A 12,699-nucleotide genomic window follows, 5' to 3' on the forward strand; every position below is an offset into this window, starting at 1 on the left:
CCTCCATTCATCCAAAGTCTATCCAATAGATATTTATTGAGTACCTGCTAGCTAGTCACTGTTCTAAGTTGGGATTGGGGTGGTGGGCAGTTAGCAATGAACAAGTAAACAAGGTCCTGGCTTTCGTAAAGTTTATAGGAGTGAGGAGACAGTAACAAATGCCATGATTATATGAGTGAGTGTGATTTGGATGAGCGTGAGCTTGCCATTGCACAGATGGTTACAGAAGGGCCTCCTGTATAGGTGACATTTGGCTGGAGTCTAAAAGTACCCAGCCACGGAAAGATCTCGGAACAGTTTTTTTTTTTTTTTTTTTTTAATGTAAAAGGAACAGCGAATGTAAAGGCACTGAAGAGGAAAAAAGCTTGTCATGTTAGAGGAATGAAGAGGAGTTTGAGGTAAACAGATTCACAAATTCATATGAAAAAAATCTTTTACCAGAGTGTGTATCCTTATTATTTTACCAAATATCACCACAAACAAAAATGACTGAATGACTTACAATTAAATAATGCTAAAATAACTTTCTTGCCCTGCTTTTTACAGAGTATTGTGAAATTATGTGTTCTGCATGTTTTTGAGTTATAGTTGCTTCTGGTTAGCTGGAAAATAGAGACATTTAGTGGTCAAAACTGAGACTTTGTCAAAAACATTTTTTCTAGTTCATTACACACCTGGTTCTCAGAATTTAAAAAAACTAATTATTAATAAATTTAAATTGTACTTCTTTGGGGGAAAAAAGGAGTTGGATAATGGTAAATACATGTCATTTGTTCAAACCCATAGAATGTTTGACACCAAGAGTGAACCCTCATGGACACTATGGACTTGGGTGATAATGATGTGTCCACCTAAGTCCATCAGTTGTAACATACGCACCACTGTGATGGGGATGTTGATAACAGAGGAGGCTGTACATGAGTGGGGGGCAGAGGGTATATGGGAACTTTATGTACTTTCCTCTCAGTGCTGTGAACTTAAAACTGCTCTAAAAATTAATGTCTTAAGGAGATTTTTTTTAAATTAATTAATTAATTTATTTATTTTGGCTGTGTTGGGTCTTCGTTTCTGTGCGAGGGCTTTCTCCAGTTGCGGCAAGCGGGGGCCACTCTTCATCGCGGTGCGCGGGCCTCTCACTATCGCGGCCTCTCCCGTTGCGGAGCACAGGCTCCAGACGCGCAGGCTCAGTAGTTGTGGCTCACGGGCGTAGTCGCTCTGCGGCATGTGGGATCTTCCCAGACCAGGACTCAAACTCGTGTCCCCTGCATTGGCAGGTGGATTCTCAACCACTGCACCACCAGGGAAGCCCCAAAATTAATGTCTTAAAAAAATAAATCGTAGGGAAAAAAAGCAGTTGGAGGTGAGGCCAATGAGTTAAGACTTGAAGGACTTGATAATGGATTCATCCATCCATTAATTTACTCAGCAAATATTAGTGCTGATGCCAGGACTTTTCTTGGCTCTGGTACAATATTATTGAACAAGACACAGAAAACCCTTGCCTTTATGGAGCTTTCACTTTCCTTGTGAGACAGATATATAATATTGTCTTATTTTTATGCCTAAAATAAAGGGAGTAAGAGAAAATGATAGGGATTGGGAGGCTATTTTTACATATGTATGTGTGTGTGTATACATATACACACATACGTACATATACATATCTATATTTAATTTCTTTCTATATATCTAATATATAGATATTGAGAAAGAGATATATCTATATATCTATATCCATATCCATATCTATATCTATATCTATAGTGAGATAACTATTTCTATATCTGTCTATCTGTCTACCTAAGACCTCTCAGGAGGTGGCATTTGAGTGGAGATCTGAAAGAAATAAGACATGTGAAGATTGGAGAAGGGAGTTTCAGGTTTGATGTACATCACACGTAAAAGCAGGAATGAATATGGTGTGTTCACTGAAGGACAAGAAGGCCAGTATGGTGGACCAGAGTAAGCAACAAAGAGAGTTGTAGGAGATAGATTAGAGAGACAGGAGGGGCCAGGTTATGAGACCATCGTGTACTATGGCTGAAAATAAACATTTTGTTCCATGTGTGATGGGCTGCTACTGTAGGGTTCCGGGAAGGGGAGGGGGGATCAGTATTATGGTCTGAGATTTTTAAAGGCATTTACCTGACTGCTGTGGGGATAGGTTATAGGAGGGCAAGGATAAAGGCTGAGAAACCAGTTAGGAGGTTATTACACTAGTCTGGTTGCCATATAATGGTGGCTAGGACTAGAGTAGCAACAGCAAAAAGAACTGGTTAGATTTGGGGTATCTTTTGAAGGAAGACCTGATTGAATTTGCTCATGGTTGCATTCATTCATTCAAGTTGAGAACTCAGCATATGCAGGTACTGATCTAGTCAAGAGCTCTGATGGCTTGGATTAGAGTGGTAGCAGTAGAGGTGGTAATAAATTAATTGGATTTGAGATGTATTTTGCAGGTGTAACTGAAAGTTTGCTAATAGATTAGATGTAAGAGGTGAGACGAAAAGAACAGTCAGAGATAGAACTTTTTTTAAAAAATGGAGTTCCGTTTAATATTTATTTATTTATTTAGGCTGCGCCAGGTCTTGGTTGTGGCATGTGGGCTCTTTGTTTTAGTTTCGGCATGCAGACTTAGTTGCGGCATGCGGACTCTTAGTCGCAGCATGCATGCAGGATCTAGTTCCCTGACCAGGGATCGAACCCGGGCCCCCCACATTGGGAGCACGGAGTCTTACCCACTGGACTACCAGGGAAGTCCCAGAGATAGAACTTTTAAGTTTCTTCCCTCAGCAACTTTGGGTGAATGGTGGTGCTATTTAGTGACTTAAAGAAATCTTATTGAAGAGTAGGTTCTGAGAAGAGAATTCTAATTTACAAATTTTTAGTTTGTGCCTATTAAACATACATGGAGATGTTGAATAGGCAACTGGATATACTTGCTCTGAATGGGGGCTGGGACTGCATGAAAAAATGTAAGGAGAATGAATATGGGGATGGAGAGGGAAAGAGAAGAATCAAGAATGACTCCTTGGGCACTTTCCTGGCTGTCCAATGGTTAAGACTCTGCGCTTCCAACGCAAGGGGCGCGTGTTTGATCCCTGGTTGGGGAGCTAAGATCCCACAAGCTGCGCAGCATGGCCGAAAAAAGAAAAAAAGAAAAGAATGACTCCTTGGTTTTTGGCTTTAGCAATTGGGTAGATGATGATTCCATTTACTGACATGGGGAAGACAAGACCCCCATGTAATAGCATAATAGACCCAGTTTTAGGTGGGAAAAATCTGCTTTGGCTGTGTTAGATTTGCAATAACTGTTATATGTCTATTAGGTTCAATTTCTTTTTCTCATGTCTGTAACTTTAAATAATACGTGCAAGCCTCCATCTGTGTTTATCAATTGTAGATCGTATCTTTTGATTTCCTACTTCTAAGGTGAAGATATTAGTATTCCCACTCTTTCCTCTCTTATCACTCTATTTTCCATAATTTGCCAGCTGTACCTTTACATTTATATTGTCAAGGTTAATGATATTTACATGCTGTTCTAGAACACAAAATTAAGTCCTGCATAATGATTTTAAAAATTCAAAATCAGTAAAAAGTCATGTGATTTTTAAAATATCACTTTCTAGATTCAGATTCAATGCAGTCCCATTCAAAGTCCCACAGGTTGATAAGCTGACTGAAATTTATGTGGAAATGCAAAAGACTTAAACTGAGTCCCTTATGTAAAAGAAGAGCAAAGTTGGAGGACTTAGACCACTTGATTTAAACACTTACTCTAAAGCTACAGAAATGAAGCCAGTGGTGTTAGGATAGACGTATAGAGCAATGAATAGAATAGAGCAACGGTCCCCAACCTTTTTTGGCACCAGGGACTGGTTTCGTGGAAGACAGTTTTTCCATGGATGGGGTTGGGGGATGGTTCAGGCGGTAATGCGAGCGATGGGGAGCGGCAGATGAAGCTTCGCTCGCTTGCCTGCCGCTCACCTCCTGCTGTGCGTCTCGGTTCTTAACAGGCTGTGGACCGGTACCGGTCCGCGGCCCAGGGGTTGGGGACCCCTGGAATAGAGAGTCTAGAAATTGGCCCCGTTCTGTGTTCTTTTATGTGATAGTTAGCTATGGCCACAAGAGATGACTCAGAGAGACTCAGGAAAAAGTTTATTATACTCATAGATCCTAGAAACAGGAAGGATGGATTGCCATACAGCATCATGTGCGGGAAACCTCAGGGTGGTCTGAAGGCAGAAAGGAGGAGAAAGGGGAAAACTGAGGCTAGAGCCTTTATTAAGGTTTCCGCAGGATTACTCAGCCATAAAAAGGAACGAAATTGGGTCATTTGTAGAGACGTGGATGGACCTTGACACCGTCATACAGAGTGAAGTAAGTCAGAAAGAGAAAAACCAACATCGTATATTAACACATATATGTGGAATCTGAAAAAATTGGAATAGACGATCTTATTTACAAAACAGAAATAGAGACAGACGTAGAGAACAAAGGGGGGTGGGATGAACTGGGAGATTGGGATTGACCTATATACACTATTGATGCTATGTATAAAATAGATAACTAATGAGAACCTACTGTATAGCACAGGGAACTCTACGCAATGCTCTGTGGTGACGTAAATGGGAAGGAAATCCAAAAAATAGGGGCTATATGTATACCTATAGCTGATTCACTTTGCTGTACAGTAGAAACTAACACAACATTGTAAAGCAACTATACACCAATAAAACTTAAAAAAAAAAAAAGGTTTCCTCAGGAAAGGCAAGGCAGGGTAAGGTAAACAGTTTAGGATTGGCTAATTTGAATAATTCCAGAGGGCTTTGAGCTATAGGAGTGGCCTCTAGTTTCCTGGTACCTGGCTCTGTGAATTTTAAAGCAGATGGAGGGAGGTAGGGCTCTGGATTGGTTAGTTTGCGTATCAAAGGCATGCTCCCTGCTGAGCCTTTTGCTGTCTCTAAGAATTGCCTAGCTCTGGGATGGGCAGTCTCTCTTTCCAGCCAGAAAGGTTTTTAAGATGTCAGAATATCATAATATACAGAAAATATAAATGCAACCCCACACATGTATAGCCAGTTGATTTTGTACAGAGGTGCCAAGGTAATTCAATGTTGAAAGGATAGTCTTTTCAACAAATTGTGATAGATATGCACATGGAAAAGAAATGATATAAATACAGTTTTCCCCCACCAAAGTCTCATAATAGATTACAGACTTAAAAGCTAAAGCTATAAAACTTTTAGAAGAAAACTTAGGAGAAAATCTTTGGACCCGGGGTAGGTCAAGTTTCTCAGGCTGGACACAGAAAGCACTCACTATACAAGACATATTGATAAAGTGAACTTTAGCAAAGTTGAACCCTTCTGCTCTTTGAAGACATCACTAAGAAAATGAAAAGACAAGCCACAGGCTGGGGAAAGTATTTGTAATGCATATATATCCAACCAAAGAGTTGTATCCATAATTTTTAAACAGTGCTTACAATTCAGTAGTAAGATAATCCAGTAAAATGGACAAAAGATTTGAATAGACCCTTCAGTAAGATATACAGTAGAAGATGCTTAACATCATTAGTCATCAGAGAAATGAAAATGAAAACCACAATGAGATACCATTACATACCCACTAGAAAGGCTAAAATGAGGAAGACTGACTATACCAAGTGCATACAAGGAAGAACAACTGGAACCTCATACTCTGCTGGTGGGAATGTGATATGTTACAACTGCTTTGGAAAAGTTTGGTAGTTTCTAAAAGTGTTAAATGTGCACTTACCAACTAACCCAGCAGTTCTACTCTTAGGTAGTGTGTGTGTGTGTGTGTATACACACATAGATACACCCACAATTTACTATTACTCAGCCATAAAAGAGAACTATTGATATATGCAGCAACATGAGTGAATCTCAGAAACATTATACGGAGGAAATAAAGCCAGATGGAAAGAAGTAGTACTGTTCTGGGACAGGCACAGCTAGTCTGTAATGATGGAGACCAGATTACTGGTTGCCAGGGATTGAGGGGTTGAAAGTAAAGGCCCACAAAGGAACTTGTGGGAGTAATGACAATCTATATCTTAATTTTGGTGTTGGTTACATAAAACTATACTCTTAAAATGGGTCCAATTTATTGTAATGTAATTTATATCTCAATACATTAAAAAAAAATATTGCTCACTGCAGAACCATTAAGTGTGCATAGATCTTATTTCTTCCTCTGTAATAAAGTGATCACAACCTTTCAGCCACTCAAAGAATGAGACTGCTGTTTGAGGGAACCATTATAAGATGGTAAGCACTGGGGAAGGAAGACCAAACAGAAGGCTAAAGAAATGGTCTAGATCAGTGATATTCTTAGCATCACATTCAACTAGAGTCTCCATTTTAACACTCCACTGCTTACTCAAAATCGTGCCAATAGTAAGAAGGTGTTTTGGGACTCTCTGGTATACAGACTTCTGGTTAACTGTCTCTTTTTCACTCACTTTTCAATCCCATTCTCTGTCCCATATGTAGTCTTCAATTCTGAATTCTTGTTGGAGTTCTGTTTGGCAGGAGTCAAAGACTTTGAAGGTAACTGCCTCCAAAGTTACCTGCCACTTTGAGGCAGCCTCCTTTGCCCTGTTTCTGTAGCCTGTTCTTTTACCCCGACTTTCTGACTTAACGGAAATGAGGTTAAACACCTCATCCATTGATGGCCCTTCTGGTTCACTTCGGGAGTTAAAAACTTGATAATTACTTGTGTTGGGGAGATAAAATGCATGTGCCCCATCTGCCATGTTCCACTAGAACTCGGTGTTGACATTTTGATCAATCTAGCATGGAAGTTTCTTGCAAAGAAGTCCATAAAGGTGAATGATTTATTTTGCCCTTCCAGCTAAAATGTATCAATTAGGTCATTCCATCTTGATATGACCTCTTACTAGATCAGAGATTGGCAAACTTTTTCGGTAGAGGGCCAGATAATAAACATGTTAGGCTTTGTGGGCCATAGGATTTCTGTCATAACTATTCAACTCTGTTGTCATAGTATGAAATTAGTGAGTGTAATACTATGAATTGGCTATGTTTCAATAAAACTTTACAAAAACAAGTGGCAAAATGGATTTGACCTGAACCTTGTACTAGATTGACTTACTTTGGGAATCTAATGTTTTTATTTATTATGAGGTTCGTCGGTTAACCAAGAAACTGTAATTCCCATTTTCCTAAGGAGTAATACTTTATTATTGTTTCTTTTGTCAACTTCTTGCCCTATAACCATCCTCCTGCCTTATTCTGTCTTTATATTTGGCCCTATCTGTCTAATTTGATTAAGGCTAGTGGGAAGGCACTCTTGTTCTACATTTGTTACAGCATCCAGAAAGCTTTTAAAGTGCTAAGTCTAATGTCTATCACTAGGTCTCTAGTGTGCTCTAAGGAGATTTTATGCAAGATTTTAATCAATACCTGTCAGTCAACTATAGCTTGTTAGCCAGCATGCTTAGCTTTCCAGTTTTCTTTTCCCAGATTCCAGCTTTTCAGGTCTTCATGCATCTGTCAACCTGTAATTCATTAGTGTAGCACATTTGAAGCATACAGAAGGAGATATTATTTATTTGCTATTAAGCAGCCTGTAAGTGAATGGAAAGCTGTTGGGTCTCGTTTCTTTCCTGCAAGTTGCATGGCAACTCAACTATCCTGAATTTTGCCTATAACAGACCTCTGTAGATGATTGATTGTGAGCGGAGTGAGTCATGAACATGTGGTTAAAAAAAATCATGACAATATTTCACATAGAAAATGTTCAACTAATAGTGGTTATTAATCACAAAATGAACTTGTTGAATAAGCTGGCTTAAAAGAATTTGTTTCTTTTTTACATATTTTAAGGCAATTTCTTTTAAATATCCCCAAATCTGAGGAAAATACCATTCCAAATTTTCAGTTCTCTGTAAGCCTAACATGGGGAGGTTTCAAGCCTTTTTGACATAATTCAGATTATTTGTTATGAATGGGTATTACAGAATCATAGATTTTTATCATTGAGAGGCTACCTTAGATATGATTGAATCCAGTTCTCTTACAGAATAAACGTCTAGTGAGCCCTGGTTGTGGATTAGATGTGTTTTACTGAAACTGGATTTTATGTGTATTGATCCTTCCCACATTCCATCCCACAAAATAATAAGCTGCCCTAAAATGAGTATTTAATCCAACCAAAATTCAATGTTAAATAGTATTTAAATGGGTTATTGAGCCGTACTGGCTTTGTATCCAAGGCAGGGAGGGAAATGTTACAATAATAGTGTAAAGGTTATTTTGTGTAAGAAAGAAGAAATAAATGGATTTTCTCTTTCTATTGTAACATCTCATCAATCTTCTCCTTTCATAATTAAGCAATCAAGACCGTCTCAGACTTGCCAAAGCAAGAATTGCTATGGATTTTCCTGACCTTCTTTTTGCATGGCCTTAATTTCAAATAAACAATGGTAAATATATAGTAAATTATATCTCCTAAATGGTACTGATTTTAGAATAAATCATCAGCTATCTATTGAACACCTGTTACATGCATACTGCACCTAGTTGGTAGTATACTTATTTAAGAAAACCAGACATAAACAAAGCTAAAAATAAAATAATATTTAAAAATTGTTAAAAGTTTACTAAGTCTTTGCGTTACAAAAGATTTCATTGGTATTACAAAAGAATTCCTTGAAGCATTTTTTTAACATTTAAAAATTAATACATTTAAAAGATTTTTTGAGTTACAACCAGGTTTTCCAAAAATAAACAAACGTTAAGAAGTTGTTTATTAACAGTGATTTTGCTTTCTTTTTCATATAAAAATGCTTCTCCCCGAATCACAGTTATTAGATATAAGAAAGATAATTATGTTTTGCTTTTATTTATAAATATAATACATGATATTAGTCGAAGATAACAGTATTGGGAAAGTATAAAGAGAAAAACAAAAGTAGCTTTTTCTTATAGGAAAAGCTGGAAAATTATTGACAATTTCCAGTATTTTAGCAAATCTACAATGAGCATTCTTAAGCTTATTTATGTACATCATTTAAATTAGGATTAATTGCATTATAAATATTATTTCGGTGCCAGGAAAATGGACATTGAAAATCCTGATGTTTACTACCAAACACCCATCAGAAAGATTAGGGAAACTTATAATTCCAAGGACAAGGTTAGAAAGTCCCCACTTCCCTACACCCTAGAAACTTCTGAATTAATATTTTCATTTATCTTTGCTATACTAATGGGTCACCTATGTTCTCTTGTTTCTATTAACATTTCTTTGATCACTTGTTTGGTTTTTAGTTTTTGTTTACTGGCATTTCTTTTTTAGGCATGAATTTTCTCTTCATGTCCTTCACTTTTTTTTCTATTTTTATGGAAATATTCACCCTTTTCTTAGTTATTTTATAAGACCTCTTTGTATTTTGGAGACATTTAACACTATCTACATACATATTTAAAATTTTGTTTTCCTAATTGTCCTTTATCTTTCAACCATATTTGTGGTATTAGGTTTTCTTCCTTCTGATATACAAGTTATTTTTTTTTTTATGTAGTTTAATGTGTACATGTTTTCATTTATGGTTTCTGGGTTTTATGTCCTGCTTTAGAAACTCTTTTCACACCTGAATATTATAAAATGTTAATTCCTATAGGGCAACAGTTTAATCATAAGTGTAGAATAGTATTTTGTTGTTTAATCTATTTAGTATATATATAGTGACCTCCTTTTTAAATTTTGTCTAGCTTAGTGGTTTTTCAATCTTAGCTACACATGGAATTCCCTGCAGTGATTAAAAACAATTTAGACACCTGATTCTGTGTCATCGGTACTGTGAGACTCTCTGGGTTGTGTCCTAGGCTGTCTATTTAAAAATATTTTTTGTTATGTATGTGTGTGGTGTGTAACTGTAGCATTATTCTAGATCTGGGGTTTTCAGCTCTCTCAGACCCAACTCCATCTTTCTATGACAGTTATTTTTATTGTCCTCTCTACTATCTTGAAATAAAAGTTTTTAGGTAATGCAATCTACCTAGTTACATATTTCAAAATTCAATATCAATATAAATGCCGTAACTGGAACATAAAGGAGAAAAATCATTAGACAACTTAAAATAATATGTACTTTAGTGTGTAAATGCTCAGGCGTGACTAGACCAGAAGACATAATTACAAAGTCACATACTTGTACCTATACAGAGTCACTGTGAAAAGGGAAGTACAAAATGCAGATCAGAATATGTGTTTTATTGGTTAACAGAAATACTGCAACTGGTGTTGGCTTCCGTGATATTCCCTTATGAAATATTGAGTAATTTTAGCTAAAGTCCTTAAAATGCAGTTTTCCCTTGATTTACATAGAGAATTCTGTGCTATTAAGGCTATGTAAAAACAAAGTCTTTGTTTTTATATGTGAAAGGAGGTTTAGTTCTAGGCTCAGATAATTATAAACAAGTTTGTCACCTTTATAGAACGTCTGATTGGACATTTAAATGTCCTCCTGGATTTGGAACAATTCTTTATTCTATGGAAGTATCCTACACAGGATGTCTAGCATCTCTGGTTCCTGGCCAGTGGCTGCCCATAGTGCTCCCCAAGCATTGTGACAAACAGAAACACCCCCATAAAATTCCCAAACAACTCCCAAGATTAGGATTACTCCCATGGGAAACCGCTGGGTTTAGTTAATCAGTTTATGTTCCAAATCAATATAAATACTGTAAAACATACTAAAATGTATAGAATCTGAAGTTGTTTTTGAGTCATACATGGACTTATACATTGAATCAAATTGACATCAAAGAATTGAATCAAAGGCATCTTAATTTCTTTTTATTTCCCCATCTAAAATGCTTGTCTCCCATTGTCTTTGTTTCTTTTTTTTTTTTTTTTTTTTTTTGAAAAGTTAAAAATTCCTTAATTTTTTATTCCTGGTACCACTACCACAATTTACAGGGCAATATACCTGATGTAATGAAAAGAAAAAGAAAAAGACAGAGCTACAACAGATAAAAGACCTCAGGAATGTACATCTAATTGACACTACGTTGCATTAATCAATAGCTGCACTTTTTGCAAACTGTGGCTAGGACAGTCCTGAACAAGAAGGGTTTCCTGTTTAAGCTGCAGTAACTTTTCTGACTATGGATCATCGTTCCTTCTGTGGCAGGTTTTTACAGTTCCTCTAATGCATTTGGGACGACTGTCTCAAAGTAACCTGCAGCTTTCCTGACACCTCCTCGCTCTCTCTCCTGCTAAGAACTGTAGCCCTTTTCTTCTGAGTTTTTAGAACCTTCTGCTACCATATCCACCACTTCCACCACCAGATCCATAACCACCACCATAGGGACTTCCTGAGCTTCTTCCACCAAAACTGCCCCCCTTCATGGGTCCATAATTTGATTGCTGTTGTCCACTATAATTTCCAAAATCATTATAGCTCCCACCACCACCATAGTTACCTCCAAAATTTCCTCCTTCATTGTAACCATCATATCCTCCACCACCGCCACCATATCCACCACCTTGGTTTCCATATCCTGGTCCACCACCACCATAGCCTCCTCTACTACTGTAACCAGGACCACCGCCATAGTTACCACCGTCGCCTCCAAATCCGTTATATCCACCATCACCTCCTCCATAACTACCTCTGCTGCCACCACCTCCACCACCATAGCCTCCTCTTCCACCAAAGTTTCCACCACGGCCAAAGTTACCTCCACCACCTCCAAAGTTTCCTCCACAACCCATAAAGTTGCCAGATCCACCTCCACGACCTCTTTGTGATCCAGCAGATTGCATTTCTTGTTTAGAAAGGGCCTTTTTCACTTCACAATTATGCCCATTAATAGTGTGGTATTTCTGAACAACAATTTTATCAACTGTATCATGATCATCAAAAGTTACAAAAGCAAATCCTCTCTTTTTTCCACTCTGCCTGTCTTCCATAACTTCTATGGTTTCAATCTTGCCATACTTTTCAAAGTAGTCTCTCAAATTACATTCTTCTGTATCTTCTTTAATACCACCAACAAAAATTTTCTTCACTGTTAGATGGGCACCAGGCTTTACAGAATCCTCTCTAGAAACAGCTCTCTTTGGTTCCACTACACGCCCATCAACCTTGTGTGGTCAAGCACACATTGCTGCATCCACCTCTTCAACACAAGAGTAAGTCACAAAACCAAAGCCCCTGGAACGTTTTGTTTGTGGGTCTCTCATCACCACACAATCTGTAAGTGTGCCCCATTTCTCAAAATGTTCTCTTAAGCTATCATCTGTAGTTTCAAAGCTCAGACCACCAATAAACAGTTTTCTCAACTGTTCTGGTTCCTTTGGATCATGGCCCTCCTCCCCCCGGCGGCGGCGGCAACGGCCGGAGTCGGGCTGGGGGCGACCGGGCGGCGGTTTTACCTCTATTTTGAGACCGGACCTGTCTTTGTTTCTTAATGCAATATTTTAATTTCCTTTGTCTTTCATGCTAATTTGTGCTTATTGTACATCATCGTTAATTTTCAACTATGAGAACAGAAAACATTACAGTCAGTATTGTGAACAAAATCTTAATTACATCCTGTATTTGCAGTAATAGAAGAAAATAGGAAAAAGTAAGTCAAGGGGTTACCTTTGAGAAAGTGGTGGATATATAATGTATCCCTTGAGGTCTTGACC

At 37.7% G+C, this 12,699-nt stretch overlaps 1 protein-coding gene and 1 pseudogene across 2 annotated transcripts in view; one reads left to right on the forward strand and one right to left on the reverse strand.

Annotated features, from left to right (window-relative positions):
- Window positions 1–12,699, forward strand: part of SMYD3 (SET and MYND domain containing 3) — a 714,015-nt gene that overhangs the window by 179,107 nt on the left and 522,209 nt on the right. The window lies entirely within an intron of this gene.
- Window positions 10,908–12,468, reverse strand: LOC309605487 (heterogeneous nuclear ribonucleoprotein A3 pseudogene; annotated as a pseudogene). The gene has a single exon. The product of its transcript is annotated as a heterogeneous nuclear ribonucleoprotein A3 pseudogene (transcript).

Source organism: Balaenoptera borealis (genome assembly GCF_965194805.1).
Source record: "Balaenoptera borealis genome assembly, chromosome: 1".
In the NCBI taxonomy this organism is placed as follows: Eukaryota; Metazoa; Chordata; class Mammalia; order Artiodactyla; family Balaenopteridae; genus Balaenoptera; species Balaenoptera borealis.